This window comes from Urocitellus parryii, chromosome 1 (assembly GCF_045843805.1).
Source record: "Urocitellus parryii isolate mUroPar1 chromosome 1, mUroPar1.hap1, whole genome shotgun sequence".
NCBI lineage: Eukaryota > Metazoa > Chordata > Mammalia > Rodentia > Sciuridae > Urocitellus > Urocitellus parryii.
The window spans coordinates 174234173-174253866 of record NC_135531.1 but is presented as its reverse complement, the minus strand read 5'-3'; the positions used below and the strand labels follow the sequence as shown (position 1 = coordinate 174253866).

The 19694-nt window shown below is 41.2% G+C and overlaps 1 protein-coding gene across 1 annotated transcript in view; it reads left to right on the top strand.

Annotated features, from left to right (window-relative positions):
- Gpr39 (G protein-coupled receptor 39) overlaps window positions 1-19694 on the top strand; it is a 195148-nt gene that overhangs the window by 174792 nt on the left and 662 nt on the right. The gene's annotated exons all lie outside the window — the stretch shown is intronic.

The following is a 19694-nucleotide window of genomic DNA, read 5'->3' as shown; positions in this document are numbered from 1 at the left end:
TACTGGGGGTTAGAGCTTCAACAGACAAATTGAAGGTGGTGGTGAAAACAATTCAGCCTATGATAGTGATAGTAGCATCTGTTGTCTACACTAGAAAACTTCTTAAAAACACATTTGAACTTTTTCTTGAATGCTTTAATTATACAGCGTGCATCAAAAAGTGAACAACTACATGTTTATAGTTTGAACACTCTCACATAACCAAATTGATAAGCAGAGTATTTCTATTACCCCAGAAATCTCCTAAGTGTCTTTGTCCTGATCCCCCCAAGAGTGATCATTATACTAAGTCTTAACACTATGCATTAGCTTATCCTGTTTCATTTTGTATATGAAAAACCATATACTATGTAGTCTTGTGAGTCTGCCTTCTTCACTCAACACTGCAAGATTCACCCTGCTATAGGGTACAATTGTAGCCTGCCCCTCTCCCTGCTATATACAGTATATAATGTTCCATTGTGTGACTATTCCACAGCCACTGAGGAACTTTTGTACAGTTTCCATTTGGTATTATTGAAGTAGTTTGCTGTGGATGTTCTTGTATGTGTCTTTAGTTCACAGATTTTATGAATTTTTGTTGTTGTCTACCTAGAAATGGAGTCACTGTGCACATGTGTAGCTTTAGCAAACACTTCAGAGTAGTTTTTTCAATGGAGTTGGGCCAAATTACGCACTCCCACTAGCAGTGTAGGGGAATTCCCGTTGTTTGATATTCTTATATTTCCCCTTTTTATTTTAAGCATTCAGTATCTCACTATGTGCATTTCTCTGATAACTTATCGTCAGAGTCATCTTTGCATTTGGGTATTGGTCATTTGGACACTCTCTTTTGCGAAGTGCCCTTTCAAGTCTTTTGTCCATTTTTCTCTCCCTGGACTGTCTGCCTTTTTCTTGGTGTTATGTGGGAATGCTTACCATATTCCATGAGTCTTCTGTTGATGCTGGACAATTTTGAAAATAAAAGAGGGGAAATAATAGGAGTAAGAATGAAAGAAGAATCGTGTTTTCAGAGCACAGTTTTACAGGGCTCTCAATGGCTTCCATTCCTGCATCTTTTGAAGGTGTTCGCCTTCAGAGTGCAGGACTGGGATGAATTTTTATTCCCCTGTGACACTGATTGAGCACTCAGCTTTCTCCCTGTCCACAGTTTGCATTAGGTTCATTTTACTTCTGACATTTTATGATCCTTTAAGTCCAGCCACCTAATTTTATTAATTAAAAAACAAGCCTGGAATGGTTAAATGGCATCCCAAAGGTCACACAGCTGGTTGGTACAGAGCTGGGACTGGAATACAAGGCTACCATGCTCTCTCCAAAGGAATTTTGATAAGTATTCAATATTTAAATTAGTGCACAAAAACTTTGACAATGTGCAAATTCATTGATATGCCCTGATATCTGTTTAAGCATTAGGGGTGGAGGGAAGGCCCTGGCCTGGAAGTCAGAAGACTCAGATACTAATGGTGCTGGCTCCCTGCTAACTGTCTGCTTTCTCACTGGTCAAATAATAAGGTCCCACAAGTGTGTCCCCTGACATCCCTGCCAACTCTAAGTTCTAAATTCAACAATATCTTGCAAGAGGGAAGAAGAAGAAAAAAAGAAGATAGCTGTTGTTTTGTAACAGGAAACAGTAAATAAGCATAGATTTCCTGTGAAAGGAAAGGATTGGATTTCTGTTGTCAATAAAGAGGAAGGGGAGAAATTGGGCTTCAAATAAAAAGTCCCAGTGGTATGAGTAAGAGAGAACAGCTATCCTTCTATCTTCCTCTTACTTCAGATGGGCAAAAGCAAATGTTTATTGGCAGGTGGAAGGGTTCATGTTATGCTGGAGAGACTGAGTGATGTCACCTTAGGGGGCAGAAGAATCGAATTTGCCCATCACTGAATAAGTCATCTCTGTAATTAGGATACTGGTGGTTGGAAGTTAAAAAAAATGGTATTCAAGTTGGGGTGGGGGAAGGAAAAGAAATGGCAAAATGTATTAGCTCATGTACTTGAAAAGTGTACAGGTAGAACTTATTTTAGGATTGGAAGGATCCAGGCTCAAATAATATTTGAAATCATAATCTCTTTCTTGCTTTCTCTTCTCTCCCTCTCTCTTTGTATTGATAAAGGAGAGCCTTCAGGGAATGCTCTGCCATGCTGGGAAGTCATAGTCAAGTGTTTATAGGCTTGCATTTACCCTGTTTAGCGATTCCAATGGATGATTTCTTCCCGGGATTTGCAACCATGTCTGAGGGCTGGCCCTGGGTGGCCTGATTTGAGTCCCATGTTTATCATGGATGGAACTGACCACTGTGGTTCTGCTTGTCCACTGCTTCACCATAGCAGCACTTTTGGGGGTAGAGTGTGGGGCCAATCCCCAGTGAGTCAGCGATAGTAGAGGATTATCAGGATGGTCTTAGCAGAGGAAGGGAGGATTCATTCAAGGCAGGTGCAAAAACTGATGTCCACCTTACCACCTGAGTACCACAGGGATCTTAAAAGCATGCTTGAGGTGGGATGGTAGCAAAGATACTTCTTTGTCTTTCCCTCATACTCAGGATTCCAGAAAGCAGAAAGGAAATAACATGTAGTGAGTACTAATATACCAAGTATTGACATAAATCTCACTTTGTATTCCATTCATCCTGCAGGGAAGATATTAATTTCCCCATTTCACAGTCAATGAAATTGAGAAAAGAGGTTGGTAACTCGCTCCTCAGGGTCAAGTGCTAGTCAGTGTGGGGGTTCAGTTGGGGTCATGACTTTAAATCTCCACTCACTGCTAGTGTTACCTTCAAAACTGGAGCATCAGTGTCCAGAGTAGCATGAATCATAGACATCCGAGTTGAAAGAGAGCCCTGGCCAAGGGGAAGGGAAAAGGTCTGACCTGGATCCTGCTCCTTTCCTTGCAGCTGCCCTTCTGAACAACTTTGGATGATTCTCTCACCTATTCTGGGCCTCCCTTTCCTCAGTGATGGCATGGCCAGGGGTGGGTATTTCTGGACTTCTCCAAGGCCAGTGGTGGCCCATCTGTGATCAGGTGAGGGAGGGAGCCTGGTTGTGCCTGTGTTCATACAGACAGCAAGATTGCTTCCTAGGGTGGCTCTGGAGTTACACACTGGGCTGCTGCTGCTTCCTCTTTTTCTCCAATTATTGGTGCATATCAATGATATAGATGGTGGGTTTCATTGTTGCATATTTACATATACATGAAATTAATTTGGTTATTTTTACTCCCCAGAATGCCCTCTCTTCCTGATCCCCTCCTTCTACCCTAATGTTCTCCCTCTACTCTCATGGCAAAGGCATCCCTTTTTATCCCTCCAGGTTGCACATATGAGAGAAAACATATAATATGTTTCTCTCTGAGTTTGACTTTTTTCTCTCAAAATTATGGTCTCCAGTTCCATCCATTTTCCTACAAATGACATAATTTCCTTCATCCTTATGGTTGAATAAAACTTTATTGTGTATATACACCATATTTTCTTTATCCATTCATCTGTTGATGGATATCTCGGTAGATTCCATAACTTGCCTATTGTGAATTATGCTGTGAAAACATGGGTGTACATGTGTCTCTAAAGTCTGCTGCCTTTAATTCTTTTGGACAGATACTCAGGAATAATATAGCTGGATCATATGGTAGTTCTATTTTTAGCTTTTTGAGGAACCTCCAAACTGATTTCCATAGTGTCTGTACCAATTTACATTCCCACAAACAGTGTATAAGAATTCCATTCCCCTGCATCCTTGCTAGGATTGATTATTGTTTGTGCTATTGATCACTGCTATTCTAACTGGAGTGTACACCCAGGCTTCTGATCATGCTTATTTCCAACATGCACCAGGCCAACCTGGTCCCCCATGCCCCTCATTCTTTTTTAGTGCCTTGAATGTTGCCTTCATTTCCTACCTCAAATGCAACTCAGAGTGTGTGTGTCCACTACACACACACACACACACAAAAAAAAAAAAAAACATCTTGATCTTGCTCCTGCTGATGGCCACCACCCCCTAATTACCTTGTTATGCAAGCACTTATTCCCAGTGGAGTGTCAAGGTTTCTGAAACTTTCCTGATGCCCAGAGGCTATTACCACCATCTGCCTCCCAGTTTGACTTTTCTGGTTGTACTCCTTTACCTACAGGAACTGTTTAGACTCCTGCATCTTTTCCCAGTGTGTCTCAGACTTGGTTCAGAATGCCACAGGCTTGTTGTTCTATAGCCCTTCAGATTCTAGTGTGATGTCAAGCAAAGCCTTGGCAGGAGTTAGCAGGAGTCCTGCTTCCTACCATTGATGGCCAGGAGGTAGCCTCCCAGAGGAATCACTGAGCTACCCCTTTGCCCTCCTGTCCCATCTCTGTCCAGGTTCTAGAATAATCTGAAGCCACTGTTTTCTATGCATATCTTTCTGGGGTGGAGGTGGGAAAGATGTATCTGGTTTTTCTCCTGTAAGTCTCAAATCATTTTTTAAAGTACCATGGTGTATGTGTTTGTGTGTGTGTGTGTGTGTGTGTGTGTGTGTGTGAACATGCATGTATGAATACAGTAGATTCTAGTTTAATCTGAAATCCAGGAGGATGGGACAGTGGCACATATTTCAAAGAGATTCAATATTCTTTCATACTTTTAATAAGCACATATTGAAAGCCCTACTGGGCTATACCAGTCATGAGTTGGTGGTTGGGACATGAGTCTTGCTCTCCAGGTGCTCACAGTGAGCCAGGCAGGGACACTGATATGGAAGAAAAGAGGAGGTCTGGGAAGGTCCTTTTACATTTAAAAGTCAGGGAGCTCTTCCCAGAGGAGAGGATACTGGAGCTGGTTGGAGTTTTCTATCATCTACCTTAGGTAGAGATATAGAGCATCCCAGAATTGTGAGCCTTTCTGAAAAGTTAGAGTGAGCACTGGGATCACAAGAGGATTGGTAGGAAGATTTGGAATACAGACAACAGGTAGCTCATGAAGGGCCTGGAAGTGATGCTAAAACACTTGGGCTCTAGTGTAGGCACCGTGTCTACTGGTATCTTGTTAAAATGCAGATTACGATCACCAGGTCTAGGGAGAGGTCTGAGATTAGGCAAATCTAACAAGTTCTCAGGAGATTCCATGGACCACACTGTGTAGAAAGACAAGACAATTCAATCACTGAGAACTTACATAAATGAATTATTATAATCCCTTGAGTCTGAGTGACTGGAAATTCTAAAATTCATAAATGTACTGTCTAATTTTGTTTGTGTAATGCCCCCTGTAAAATGTGATTCATACAGCCCATAATTTTTATTTTACTTTTTAATTTAATTTTACTTTTTTGATAATGGAGAATGAGCTCAGGGGTGCTTTACCACTGAACTATATCTCCAGTCCTTTTATTATTATTATTTTAAATTTTGAGATCGGGTCCCTCTAAGTTGCTGAGGCTGACCTACAACTTGAATTCCTCCCACCTCAGCCTTCAGAGTTGCTGGAATTACAGACATTCACCACTGTCCTGGCCAACCCATAATTTTTAGATGAGGATCCTGTAGTACCAGTTAAACAACCAGAATTTTATAGCTATAAAAGGCCTCAGATATCTAAGATTATCCCTTATTATACAGGTGAGGAAACTCATCTGTTATCTTTGAGATCATTCCAGGTCCCAAACCCCAAGTTTCAGTGACTTGAATGTGCTGTTCCATAGTCACTTAGGTCTTTAAGGACAAAGGCTGGAAAAATTTCCAAGCTTGCCTCACTCTGTGAGCCAACTTCTAGGTGTTATGGTGAGATGGCAATAAGTCACGGAGTCAATCTTAAAGCAAGGGACAGAACCATCTTTATTCACCAGCTGGCAGGCCAAGGGGCAGGCTGCAAGTCTACACCCTTTGATCCCCTCCAAGGGTTAGAGCAGAACCTTTATAGTTCAAAAGCACATTATTGACAAGTGGCTGTTGCTATGATTTAAAACCATAAACAAGCATCATGAGATCTAAAATCATAAGCAGAAGGGGAAGTGGGTCAAAATGATCCTAGTTGAGTACAAGTTAAAGAATGGTTACTAACATCTAGACAATCCTTTTCTGACAGGTTACATCGCCCAAGAAAAATGTGAACCAAAAAGAGAACTATTTTACATTGTATAAGAAAAACAGATGTGTTTCTAAGCAGGGTGTGCTAAGCAGGATCGGAATGGCAGAGGCTGAGTTTACTCACGGGAGAAGAATTTTTCTTCCATGACATGGAGTCTCAGGGTAAATGCAGTCTGTTTGGTCATTGTCCACATAGCCTGGCCCCAAACATAGGTTCAGCACCTGAGGGATTGGATTTCTGGAAGAGGATTTCTTACTTACAAGGAGACACAATGCTGGGGGTGACAAACTTGGAGAACACCTTTAATTAGAAGGTTTAAATTTTATGCTTTCTTCCACTTATTTTTTTTGTATCCTGAACCAGATTGGCTCATGTAGTGCATCTCACTCCTTCCATTAGCAACATAAGGATAAGAGTTTCTACTGCTTCTACTTCTCTGCTCAGTTGGGAGAATGAAGTTTTGGAATGTATTGTGTCCCCACCATGTGTCCAATGCTGTGACAGGCAATGCAGGCACACAACAGGACAGGTCCACCTCCTAACCCACATGGAGCTCACATGACAGAAAGATGGACATAAACAACAAAAGCTTCAACTAAATTATGTTCAAATGCACACAGCATGGGCAAGAAGTACAGGAGTTTGTAACAGGAAGACCCAACCAGGAGGTCTCAGGCAGCTTTTCAATTACATTGAAAAATGTGTAAGGATATAAGTGAGGAAAGAGACTGGCTGGGGAAGAGTCCTGGGGCTGGAGGGAGTTGTGGCTCCAGAAAACAAAGAAAGGTTTGGAGTCTGATGCAGAGTCACTAAATAGGAGGGTGGTGCATGGACACATGAGATATGAACTGGGTCAGATGTCATAGGACTTGTTAGGGTTTGGGGGCCTTATGCTGAAGCTAACAATAAGTCTTTGGAGTGTTTTTAGCAAAGGCAGGGGACATGAACTGTTTTGTGACTTACCATGATCTCAGCTTATGCAGAGAATTGCTTGATCATGAGTGACTATCAGGATTGAGTGGTGGGGGAGGCTCTCAGGTCCAGATAGGAACTAACCTTGCCTCTGTAAGAGTGGTGGTAGTGGGGACAGTGAGAAGAATAGATGTTGGATGTATAGTGACAGGTTTAGGGATTGAGTGGGTGTGAGAGTGAGGGAGGAGGAAGTAGAACAGGAGGGATTTTCAGGCTTCCAGCGAGGGGAAACTCAATGTGTGGTGGAAGAGGATATTCTGATTGTCATTAGTGGATGGAGAAACAGCTTTGAGTGGGGGGCTGGTCATTAATTCCGTATGTATTGTCTCATTATGGACCATCCAACCTATCCAAGCCATGACACTGGGTAGAGAGTTGGCTGTGATATCCTGGCTATAGACGTCTACAGAGGCTAGGGACATTGATTTGAGGATTTTCTAACCCTAGAGATAGTATTTCAAACCAGAGGTGCCTATCAAGAGGGAGTGAGAAGTAGAGAGCTGAGGACAGTACCTGAGGTGCTTGCCACTTGGCGATCAGGTGAAGAGACAGCAAATAAGGAAATAGATGTGAACGAGCTTTAAAAATAGATGCAGGATTTTTTTTTCTGTTGCACTGTACTGTACTCATTATGAATAATAATGCTACTCTCTGACACTTATTGCTGCCTTTGGATGAGAGAAATTATACTTAATGTTCCCAAACCTGTGAGACTATTTCTTCAAAGTTTGTTACCCCATCAAAAGAAAAACCCACCAGGAGAGATTTATTCTTATCATGTCATGCAACAGTCATTTCATTATCAAATCATTAATAGGAAGGCATCCTCATCTAATCGTTCTCCTGCAGAACACTCTCTCAGAAGCCTGATACCATCTCCTCAAACTTCCTCGGAGCTGTACTGATTTCAGCTGGGACCCTGAACACTGCTAAATCAAACACAGGATGAGCCCAGCTCCCGGTGCTGCTCTTTTGGTATCTCTCAGATCAGCTGATTTCATTTTTTTTTTTTTTTTTGCTTCTGGTCCTGGCATTCAGCTGTAGATTCTTCCAAGAATTGCATTGCTAACTTACATGAGATGAACAGATAATAGAGAACTGGACTCATTTTCTAATTTACTCTGAAAAGTGATTTCCAGATTGCATTTAGGGGGGAGGGGCTGAGTCAGCCTGGGAAGGGTGAAAACAGTCTTCAATTCAGAATTTAAATACATTTTCACAGGAAAATTGTCTTCCTAGGAAGTTCTCCTGAGCACGGGAGGAGGGGTGGGATGGGTGTTCTTGCCTGCCATAAAAGAAACCTAATCAAAAGCAGACAATCTGCAATGGTCTAGCCTGCTAGATTCTTATTCAAAGTTAGTTTGCTTCTTTTGATTCCATCAAGCATCTCTCTTAGTAATAGAAAAGTTTACTGCATTCACATTAAATGTAAAAGGGCACTTTCTTGACAATACCTTTCTTGGTCATTGAGATGCATTAGAGGAGATCTTTATTTCTTGACAGCTGAGATTCTGTTCTTCACCATAAAGAAATTCATTTCTGAACTTGTGGCCATTTGAATTGAATTATTTTAGTTTACATTGGAGACTCAGCAAGCATTTGATCTTTGATCTCCTGAGGTGCTTCTCAGCAGATGAGGGTCGGCTGGGGCGGTGCATTTGAGTCCGTGGATTCTGAACCAGGTGCCCTGGGTCAAACTTCAGGCACTGCTATTTGCCAGCTGTGTGAGTTTTACAGGTCATTTAACTGACCCATATCTCAGCTTTCTTAATTGTTTAATAGCAATGGAATTAAGTAGAGGACATCTTGTAGAGCTTAAGCAAGTATAAGTTAAGCACTTAGAAGAGTGTCTGTGGTACAGATGCACTATGTTAATTTTAGCTGTGTGTTAGTTATCTCTATCCTGGGGCAGGTGGTTAGACTGTATAATAAGTGGCACAAGCTTCCATTCATCAATGGCTATTAAGCTCAGTGCTTGACATGTGTTCATCTCCTTTAGCTTTTCTTGCAGGAATGAAAAGGATACTATAATTTTATCCATTCCACAGAGATATGAGCCCATAGTCACACAACTAATAAAAGTCAAGGGGCTGAGATCCAAACCCATGTTGACTCCAAATCCCACACTTGCCCCCTTCATTGTACAGTGGGAGTGAAGGATGAAGGAAAGAAGCAAGAAATGAGGTCCCTGGAGTAGATGTTTTCTTGCACAATTAACCAGGTGACCAGACAGTTTTGGTGTATTCCTGTCCCTTGCCATATCCCTTCTGGGGAGGAGCTGAGTGAGGATGGAGGGTTCAGAAGGGCTCAGGGCTTCCTGGGATTTGAATTTTTTCCCTCTTCTTGCAGTTTTACCTTCTGTTAATTTCATCCTTTTTACATCCTACACTTCTCATTCTTTAAACTCAGAATACCTATATATATGTGTGTATTGTGGATGGATAGCCAACTCAAAAGTCTTAGGGCAGAATGGTGAGAGTTCCATTTCCAGGTAGTGGAAAGAACTGGGGTTATTAATCCTGGTCCTCTCTCTGCTGTTGATTAGTAAGATAAACCTGGGAAAGGGACCTCGTTTTTCTGGTTTTTATCTGTGAGGTTGGGATTGGTTGAAATCTGACATCTTCTGGTGTTGGTCAGCCTTTCCCTGAATCTCTGACCTCTGGGCATGTTGGTGGTGAGGTAGTGATTGTGGTGATGATAATGGATGAGGTGATGGATGGGCGATGATGATGTGGCAGTAGTGGAGGTGATAATGATGATGGGATGGGGATGTCATGGTGATTGTTGTAGAAACCAAGGTGGAGATAAAGATGATGATGGAGGTGCTGGTTCTAGTGGCCTTGGTTGTTTGAGAGATGGAAATGATCATGGAGGAGAAGTAGTCTTAACCATCAAAGGCTCTTATCTGGCAGCCAGCACTTTACTTAGCACTGTGCCTTCATCTGACGTTCAACCCTCCCAGCACTGGTGTTATCTCCATCTTGCAGATGAGAACCCAGAGCTTTGCAGAGTGAAACTGAGCATGCCTTTGCTGGTAAAGGTGCCCAGATCATGTGGAGGCAAAGCCCAAGGTGAGCAGGGAATACTTTCTCCAGATATTGTGACACTCATGGGGCAGAAGAGGAATCAGTCTGTCTATCTTCAAGTTCCAAATCCTCTTCTACAATAATCTAATTTTGCCAGTAGGGAAATTGGGGAACTATAGTTGTCAGATTTAATTCTCGTGAGGTCACACAGTATAGAATATAGACACAGTGCCTTCATTGGGTGCTCTTCTGGGTATTTCCTCTTCATCTCTCTTTGGAGAACAGCTCAACTCTCTCTATTGGTCTTTGCCTGCAACTTCTCTGACAAAGACCTGGAGTATCTTCATGGGAGACTGTGATTTATAGGGCACTCAAGATAAAGTATTTGGGACAGATGGATGTCTTCCAACACGTCTCTTTGGTAAATGTGGTTTTCTACATTCTTTTTCACTCAGTGACCTTAATTTGTATTCTATCTCATAGAGCCCTCGTGGAGAGCATCAAGGAAAGAAGTCAGTGTCAGTCCAGAGGGGGTTTAAGTCTAAAACTGCTAGTCCCTGAAAGCAGTTGTCACAATCCAAGACTCTCTAATACCCCTCCAGTCCTCTTTCTTTGCGTAGGGGTTCTGATCTTGCTTGAATGAAGCTTATTATTTCTCAGCTATAGTGCAATGTGCTGAGACTACAACAGTGAAGACAGAGTTCTGCCCTCATGGAGTGTATGGTCTAGTTTAAACTGTAGTGCTATGAGGATGAGTCGGGAGAGAGGTCTTATTGAACTCATGGTAGAGAACTTGCCGTAGATTTGTGTAGACAAGGAAGGATTCCCAGAGGCAATAATAAACAGAAACTTCCAGACTAAGAGCTGGATAAAGAATGGGCAGCTGGGGCTGACAGGAGGGAGAAAGAAAAAGAGAATGAGGAAGAACAGATGAGGAGGGTGTGGTCCAGGTAGAGAATCAGCATGTGCAGAGGCCTGAGACCAGAGAGACTGGATGGTATAAAGTTATGGAGACTGGTATATAGAAATCCTAGGGGTGTGAAACCCCATACTCTGAATTATGTTTCCTCCAAATTTGTAGGTTGAAACCTTAACACAAAATATAACCATATTTGGATGTGGATAATTAAGGTTAGATGAGATCATAAGGGTGGAAATCTAATCCAATAGCATTGGTGGCCTTATAAGATCTCTTTCTCTCTCTTTCCATCTCTCCTGTGTCTCTCAGAGATCCTGCACCAGGCATTGAATCTTCTAGTACCTTGATCTTGGACATTCAGCATGCAGACTGTGAGAAATAAATGTCACAAACTGGCTGTTTAATGCACCCATATTTAGAAAAGGGAAGGAAGAAGCCACCTTTAATTCTTATTGCTAATTCCATAGCAGTAGCATGAAGTGGTAGCTGCTATCTTGCTTTATCTTTTGGATCATATAAGTCAACAATACCTCCTATACCCCACCTTTAAGAGACTGGTTCCCTCTCCTGGGCTGCAGAAGAGGCCTCCAGGAAGGAAGCTCTGACTCTGTGCTCTTGCCTGGTCTTGCAGGGGACCTCACCCATGTAGAAAGGAAGGGTTCCTCTGCCTCAGTCATAGACATTTATCACTGATTCTCTTAGGCCCAATGAGAACCTCAGGAAAAAAAGATGAGGAGGGAGTAGGATCTGCAGGAACAAACTTATCTTGACACTCTTGAAATGCAGAGGCTACTTCTGCAATATGGCTTGCTCTGGGAGCATGCAGAGGGCAAATATCACTAGACTGAGAGACTCTATGTTTGGACTCCCAGGCTGTGTGAATTTGGTCACCTTATCACATATCTCTGGGAATTTTGCTGGCTCACCAGTATACACTAATCTCAGGTCTTTTCACTACCATGTTTCTATGATTTTAATTCTCTAATATTCTCTAATACAAGGAATTCAATTCTATTAGAAAGTGCAGACTTTCAGCTGTTAATCAGTGTTAACCTGGTATGCCTAGTGCTGGGTGGTGGGAGAGGCCCCAGCTGGGACTTTCCCTATTGCATGGTCCACAGCTCCCTGGAAGATATGGGGTGCATCATGTCCCCGTTACCACCACCCACTGCCATACTGTGTGCCACAGGTAAAAAGCCTGTGGCTTCACCTGCCATGCTGAGAAATAGCTATGGGCCTATGTAGCTATACCACACTTGAGGGTTTTACTATCAGAGCATTTAGAGCAGGGTGTTTGCATAGAAAGTCACACCAGCCACAGACAGTTGAGATCCACATAGAAAAATATTTATTTAATGGATTCCAGTTGTTCATTTTCCATGCATCATAAAGGAACATAGGCACTAAACCACAATGACGACCCTAAATGCTATTTACTTTGAGTGCAAGTGGCTGTCATACAGCTCCTAGACAGGAGGGCTTATTTTAGAAATATATATTTGTTACTGTAGCGATTTATAGTTTTCTTCTTGTACTGAAGCTTGTAGAGCATAATGAGGATGTAATGGTTATCAAATTGTGGGCCATTTGGAATCTGCTTCTGTGCCACATTTCAGAGGTCTCTGGCCTCCGCATGGTGGATGGAGTCACACTGAGGAGAGAATTTGTTCCTGGGCTCCATCAAATTGCTGGGGCAAGGATGGGACATCAAACCATCTGTCTTTGTAGACAGAAGCAGCCATCTGTGGCATTTACATCATTTTAAAGCTGTGGCCTGTGCCCTTCTTTGGAAACCAAACCCCAACAGCTCTTCTATCTTCTAAAGAAAATTTCTCAATAAGAAAGGGGACAAGGAGGCAGATTTGTTGAGACAAGGGTCACTAAGCTTAGAAGTCACTGCAAGTTGTCCAAGAAAATCTTAGCAGAGTCAGAAGACATGGGGTCTAGAGGGGGCTCTCAGTGGTGAGTGCACCTCAGTTCATGTCTAGCTACATCCCATTTGAGCTGAATCTATAGCCTCTCTACTTTACTTTGGCAAAATTAGCAATGAGTGTGAAGCACTCCCTGGCATCCAGCTGCTGGCTATTCTGCAGCTGATTCAGTCATCTTCTCAAGCCCATCTGAGAAAAATAATGGAAAAGGAGAGGTATGAGCTGACAAGGTTGCATGTGGCTTGCTTTGTGGTTCTTGGAAAACATGGAGGAGTGGAAAGGGAGGAAAAGCAGACCAGAGAGAAAGGGAGGTGCCATTGCTTAACATACTGGAGAAACATGTAAAAAGAGAGACCCATGGAAGTGAAAGAGGAAAGGAATGGGGGGAAATGAGAAGATAGGAGGAAAGGGATACAGAGGGAGAAAGAAGATATGAAACAGGACCAAAAAGGAGAGCTGGCTTTTCAGAAAGGAGGGGACCTAGCAGGGTGGTCATAAGGAAGAGGAACCAGAGGGAGGCAATTCTTAATTATTGTCAGTTCAGACCACAGATACTTATTAAAATATGATTCCCCAAAGGCAAACAGGAGACAGTGATTGGGCCCATGCTCACTGACACGGGCTTCACCTCAATTTATGCTTCTCTCAGACTGTTTTCTCCAGCTGGAGCAAGCACCATTATCGTCTGGAGAACTTGTTCACTCCTGATCACAGAACTCCACTCCCAAAGTCCCTAATTGTGTACCTCTGGGTTGGGGCCTGAAAATCTGCATTTCTAGTTATGTTCCCAAGTGGTGCTGATACTGCTGTTGCTCTTTGAAAAAGAACCACGGTCTTTGAGATTAGAATCTAAGTCTAGGTTGGTGCTCTATTTGGGTTTCTTGGGTCAGACAAGGTCAGTGAGTGAGAGCAAGGTCTCAACTGGTTTGCAGAAGCAGATTGGCAAACACTAATGTATAAATTGAGAAAGCATTAAAACCTTTTATTGAATGTATTTCTCTTTTCCTGGCTCTTCATTCAACTAACCATATGCTTACTTTCCACTGGCAATTGCTATTTAAATGTCAGTTGACAGCAGATGTTCCTCACCCTACTATATGCCAGTTAATTTATTGTCCACAAACCCTGATGGAGTGTTCTCTAACCATGCTAGTTTCCCATCGTCTCCCCCCAGGATTTTGCCGCAGCCACCTTGAGCAGGGCAGCTCTCAAGAGGTAGGGTGCCATCACTTCCTTCTGTCCCATGCTATGCTGTGTCTTTGCCCTTTCCAGATCTTACTCTCCTTCTGGGGGAAGGTCAGCAAATTGCTTGGCTAAGACTGTTCTCATGGTCCTTAGCAAACCTGCTGCAGCTGCCCTGCTCTCCTCAGCTTCATACCATCTTTACCTAGGACAAGGTCTGTAATAGACCACAGCCAATTAAAAGATATTTTCTGAATCAATAAAGTCCAAAGGGAGGGTTTAATTCCTACTAATTATAACCAGAGTTAGAGAGAACTGGAACATATGGGTAGAAATAGGCAGGAAAAGGAAAGAGCAGCCGTAATCATCACCGAAATCTCAAATCATCCACTTTGTCCCAATTGTCCCCTCAAAGCTCTTATATTTTAGTGAACTGTGACTCCAATACCAGGTAGAAGAGCAAATCGTTGGGATTTATTTAAATCATATAAGCTACCTTTATTGAAGGAGAGATCAAGTTTTCAGATCTTTTCTGCTTAGAACTAGCTAAATAACCTATTTTTAGTAGATACTTCTGTAAAATAAATGCATGGATGAGAGGATAGGTAGAAGATAGATGATAGGTAAAAATGGACTCATGAGTGGATGAATGATAGGTCAATTAATGGATATGAATGGATGGATGGATAGATAGGTGGAATCCTTGTAGTCAGGGTACCAGGTCATGACCTAAAGTCACTTTTTGCTTTTTAAACACTCTCCAACTACCTCGGACTGGGGCTTCATCCTTTGAGAGGGGCTCGTGTACTTGAGAATTTTTCCAAATGCCTATTTTGTGAGGACCTAGTTCTAAAGCTGAATTAAGATATTGAGAGGAGATGTGGCATAGACCTGCCTCTCTGCATCCCATGCTGTGAATGGTCAGCACTTGAGCCGAAAATAAGGAATGGAGGGAACTATAGTAAAAAAATAATAGCCTCACTTGGCAACCTGGGCTAGCGTCCAGTTGGGATCAGCACTGCAGGGTAAAGGAATTCTGCTTCCCTGACCCATGGAGGTCTTGGGTAAATTCCTTGGCCTCAGATTTCCTTCTCTGTAAGTTCTCTTCCTACTCTTCCATTCTCTGAGTCTTTAAGAAAAAAAATCTGGGGAACACATAAATAGTTACCTTCTCTTTAATGTTTAGAGGGGAGAAAACAAAGCACGGCGTCAGATATATCAGGGATGCTATATCCCAGGCTGCAGAACCTCCGGCACTTCTGAAAATTAAACCAAGCAGGCTGACTCAAATGCTGTTGAAATGTCAGGCTACTGTGCAGAATGTTGTTGGATGTCTGCTTCCCTCTGTTTTTTAAACAACATCACTCTGCTGAGGATGAATCTGTGTCATCATCAAATGGCTCTTGTCATTTCAGTGTAGTGATCAAAGAGGAAAAATGGAAGTACTGTTTGCGGAAGAAAACAGATAAAATATGAAGGTATTTCATAACTCAGTATGCAAGGTTGTCTGGAACAGTAATGCAGATCTATCAATAATTTAGTTAAAACAGTTTACCTGCTGTACATGAGTGAGTTCAGATCACAGATCTTCATTCAAATTCACACTCATGTTATTTAACAGTGGGTTGCATATTACACTACACAGACCAAAGCATTATAGATTTTTTCCAAGTGTAATATACATATCCAAATGATTGCAATCAAACATAAATTTAGTCAAATCTTTAATACTCTCTATTAAGGCATGAATAAGACTTTAAAGCTTTGTCTTAGCTACAGAGTAACTGGGACTAGAGTTGAATCAATTGCAAATAGCCAGAATAGAAAGTTACCTTTGGGCATGGTATTTATTCTCAACAGTGTTTCATCTCAAATAATGAACATTTTTTTTCTTCAGATGCAAAAGTGAGCAATTACCTGTCATTATTAAAATGACAAATTTTACAAGGGGACTAGTTTGGCTTCCTTTTCTGGAGAGGCTAACCTCTATTACATCATCCTTGGGTACATGTCTCACATTTGTCATTGACTGTACCTGAGTGCCCAATGCTCCATTTTCTCTAGAACAAAATTATATTTCAAAACACAGAAAGAAAGGTACCAGTCATTTTTTCCCACCTCCAGTTGAGGTGGGGAAAGAATATTCTAACAGTTCTGCCAGGTAGCTGGCACAATTTCAGAATGGTTAGACAAAGTTTAGCGTGAGAAATGAAAATTACATCTTTGTATTTTCAGAATTAGACTTTAAATAATTTGGAGCTCTCTTCTGTGGACAGCTTTATATGAGAAGACTTGATAAACCAAAAATATATACATTATTGCAAATAAAGGCTACATAGGAGATTCCTTGGAGCTTCTGTGGTTAGACAAAAATATATATATATATAGCCAGGAAAACTGCATCTAGGGGAATGGGAAAAAGACGAAATAGGGAGGCTTGACACCTTGGGGAGAGTCTAGGAAGAATTATTTTCATTTTTACTGTCCATACAGGAGTCACTAGCCATATGCGTCTGGACCCCATTAAGATGTATGATGAAAATAAAAGTCACACTGAGTTTTGTAGGCATAGTATGAAAAATGAATGTAAAAACACCTCATCAATAATTTTTATATTGATTACATGTTGAAATTACATGTAAAATTCAATTAAGTGTGCATTTAATTAGGGGACATTATTAAAATTGATTTCAGCTACCTCTACTTTTTGAATGTGACTACTTGAAATTTTTAAATCAAATATATGGCTTACATTATATATTTTCAGTGGGCAGAGCAGCTCCATGTTCATTTTACATGCTAGAATCTAGTTAAGGTTTACTTTTTGGCTTTACTTCTGTAGTTTTCAAGCTGACAACATTGTGTTTTGAGAGAAAAATAGATATTGTGGATTTTGGAACCTGGCAAGCCCATGTCCTGGCTGTAACATTTGGGCAGCTGACCTCCTCTGAGCATAAACTTTCTCATTTGTTAAATGAATTGCTGTTTTGACCTCCCTGGTCAGAATTCACCAGGTTGATGTCAGGAGAAACACATAACAAATAAGTAGAGTGTTCAGTACAGAAACTGGCATGGAGAAAACTCAGTAACTATTCAGCATTATTCCTGGTTGCATCTCAAGACCTGTCAGATGCATAATTTTAAAATTCTGGTTCATTTCTAATTCAGATCCTTGTGTGGCTTGATCTTCAGGTTTGTACTTGCTGTCACGTCTACCTATTTCTATCCCCAGAAAGATGAATTCTCCTTTCTTTTTCTTATCATTGAGAATCTCTGATCTGGTTCCCTATTTTCTGCTACTTATTCAGACTGAGCTCTTTCCCCACTTACTAACTCATTTCAATTTCAGGGAAAGAATTTTATCCCAGCTAAAACTGCAAAGCAAGATACAGTACTTGGTCTGCCCCTGTTCCTTTTCTTCTGCCTGGATGCTAGGTCTTGCCTTTTACTCAACTCTGCTTCTTTTGATGGGGTGATTTGTCAAGGACAGTTGAGACCAGACAAGTGCATATGGGAAACTAACAGAATAAGGGTTGTGTGAGCAAAAGATCAAGAAAAGGAGAAACAAACAGGGAAGAAGAGAAGCATTTTTTTAACTTCTTACCCCTTGCCCAACTCCCCACTCCCTGCCTTCTTTCTCCTGGTTCTTGCCTGTTGATTTTAAAAGCTGTGCAATGTTCAGTCTCTGGTAAGGACAAGGTGCTTCTCATCTCCTTCCTAGATTCTGCCACCAGAAGAACAACCTAACCTATCTAAAACCATGCATTCAATTTCCATATTCTCAGAAATAACATGTAGTTGTTTTGTGAAATACAGTGACAGGGAAGAGAAAAAAACTGTAAAACTTTGTGAAGATACATAGCTTCCCCGGGTACGGGAAGCTTCCTAGCTCCCTCACAATGAGATGGGAGGAACTACTCACTCAGAACTGCATGGGATGAACACAAGGAGCAGAAACTCAAGAACTAATGTGTGATAGCACAGGTGGCTAGAAGCATCCATGCTCCTCAAGGTCATGAAAAAAGCTCCCTGTTTCTTATGCAAGTGTTTTTTTTTTTTTTAAATCAGAAAAATGTTGACTTTTTTGTTCTCACCTAGCAGCTGTAACTAGGTGATTCAGAATATACTCTTGACTTAAGATGGTACTTTTTTTTTTTTGCCTTTTCATCTGATCAATATGTTTCTTTGCCTATTTTTATTTTTAGATTTACTGACTGTTCTCAGGGTAGCAAATTCAAAGAGAAGAAATAAGCAAATTGGTTTATATTTCAAAGCTAGGCTGAGGTCTAACAGGAAGAACACTTGGAAATTAACAAGAGAGCTGAGTTTTCTAGGCCCTTGTTGCTGATAGACAGGCTTTGTGGAGGACTTGTCCTTAGGGTAGATATTTCCGTGCAAGGGATGGTCAGGCAAGTGTGTGCAGTATGGTCAGGCAGGGCATGGGCACATGGCTATTTTCCTGGAACATTTATTAATAATATTTGCCATCAATCATAGGCAAGAAGTAATCACTGCTGACCATCACTCCCCTAGAAAAATCAGAAGGTTTGAAAATGTGAATGGATTTTTCTTATGATTATGACTCCAATTTAGAAGAGGGAGGAAGCATTCCTGAAAATGTAAATACTACTTTAAGATATCAGCTCTCTACATGGGAACTTATGTTCTGTGCTCTTACTTTCTCTAGAAAAGAGAGCAAATGCCCTGCGGACTCCCTGATCTTCCTTTTGTTTTGTTTTGTCACTGTAGATCAACTCTCATGATAACGGCAATTTTAGTTATTTGTGTTCTATATAGCATCTCTGTATCTGTCAGAATCATAGATAGCAATGATTATATAAATCTTATGCAGGCATGTGGACATGCAAATAGGTGTTCATGCAGCCAACATTTGATCCACGCAGGGGCCACTGAATGGTGTCCCTTTGCTAGGGCCCCATGAATTCTGGGCTGCTGACACTGAGCTACAAAGTCAGTGAGCACGTTCCTGGTTGAACTTAAAAAAAGTTGAATATATATTTATTTTTTGTTTTGTTTTTGGAGAATGTTTCCCACATGAAGGTGGAAGAGGTGATTTATCTAAAAGTGTTTGAAAAGAAGCAGAGGTGCTGTTGCAGATGTGAGCATCATAATTATAGGTGTGTATGGCTAGCACATATTTGTCCAAAAAAACATTCTCAGTGACTGACTATCCCCGATTTTGCTTCCTTGGGAATTGAATGCAAAATCGGTGTTGCTAAATATGCTTCTTCATTAGAGAAAAAATTCCTTCCACTTGACTTAAAAACATCACTGGGTCTTCTTTGTGCAGACCTTCTTTAAAATACAAATATCATTTCATCTAAGATGACTATACAATATGCAGACATCTGTTGCTTTAAAACAAAAAGACAAAATCAGATTTATGGACAACATGAAATGTTTCCTGGATACACAAGCAACAATGAAAACATTCTTAAAATTAACAGGCATCAACAGGTATAAATACACTGTCTAAAGCATTTAATGGTCTTTAACACAGCCAACTCCCCCGAGCTTGAAACAGCGTTAAATTCTCTCTTGCTAGTGGCAAAAGAAGCTGTCAAGCACAACATTGAAAAA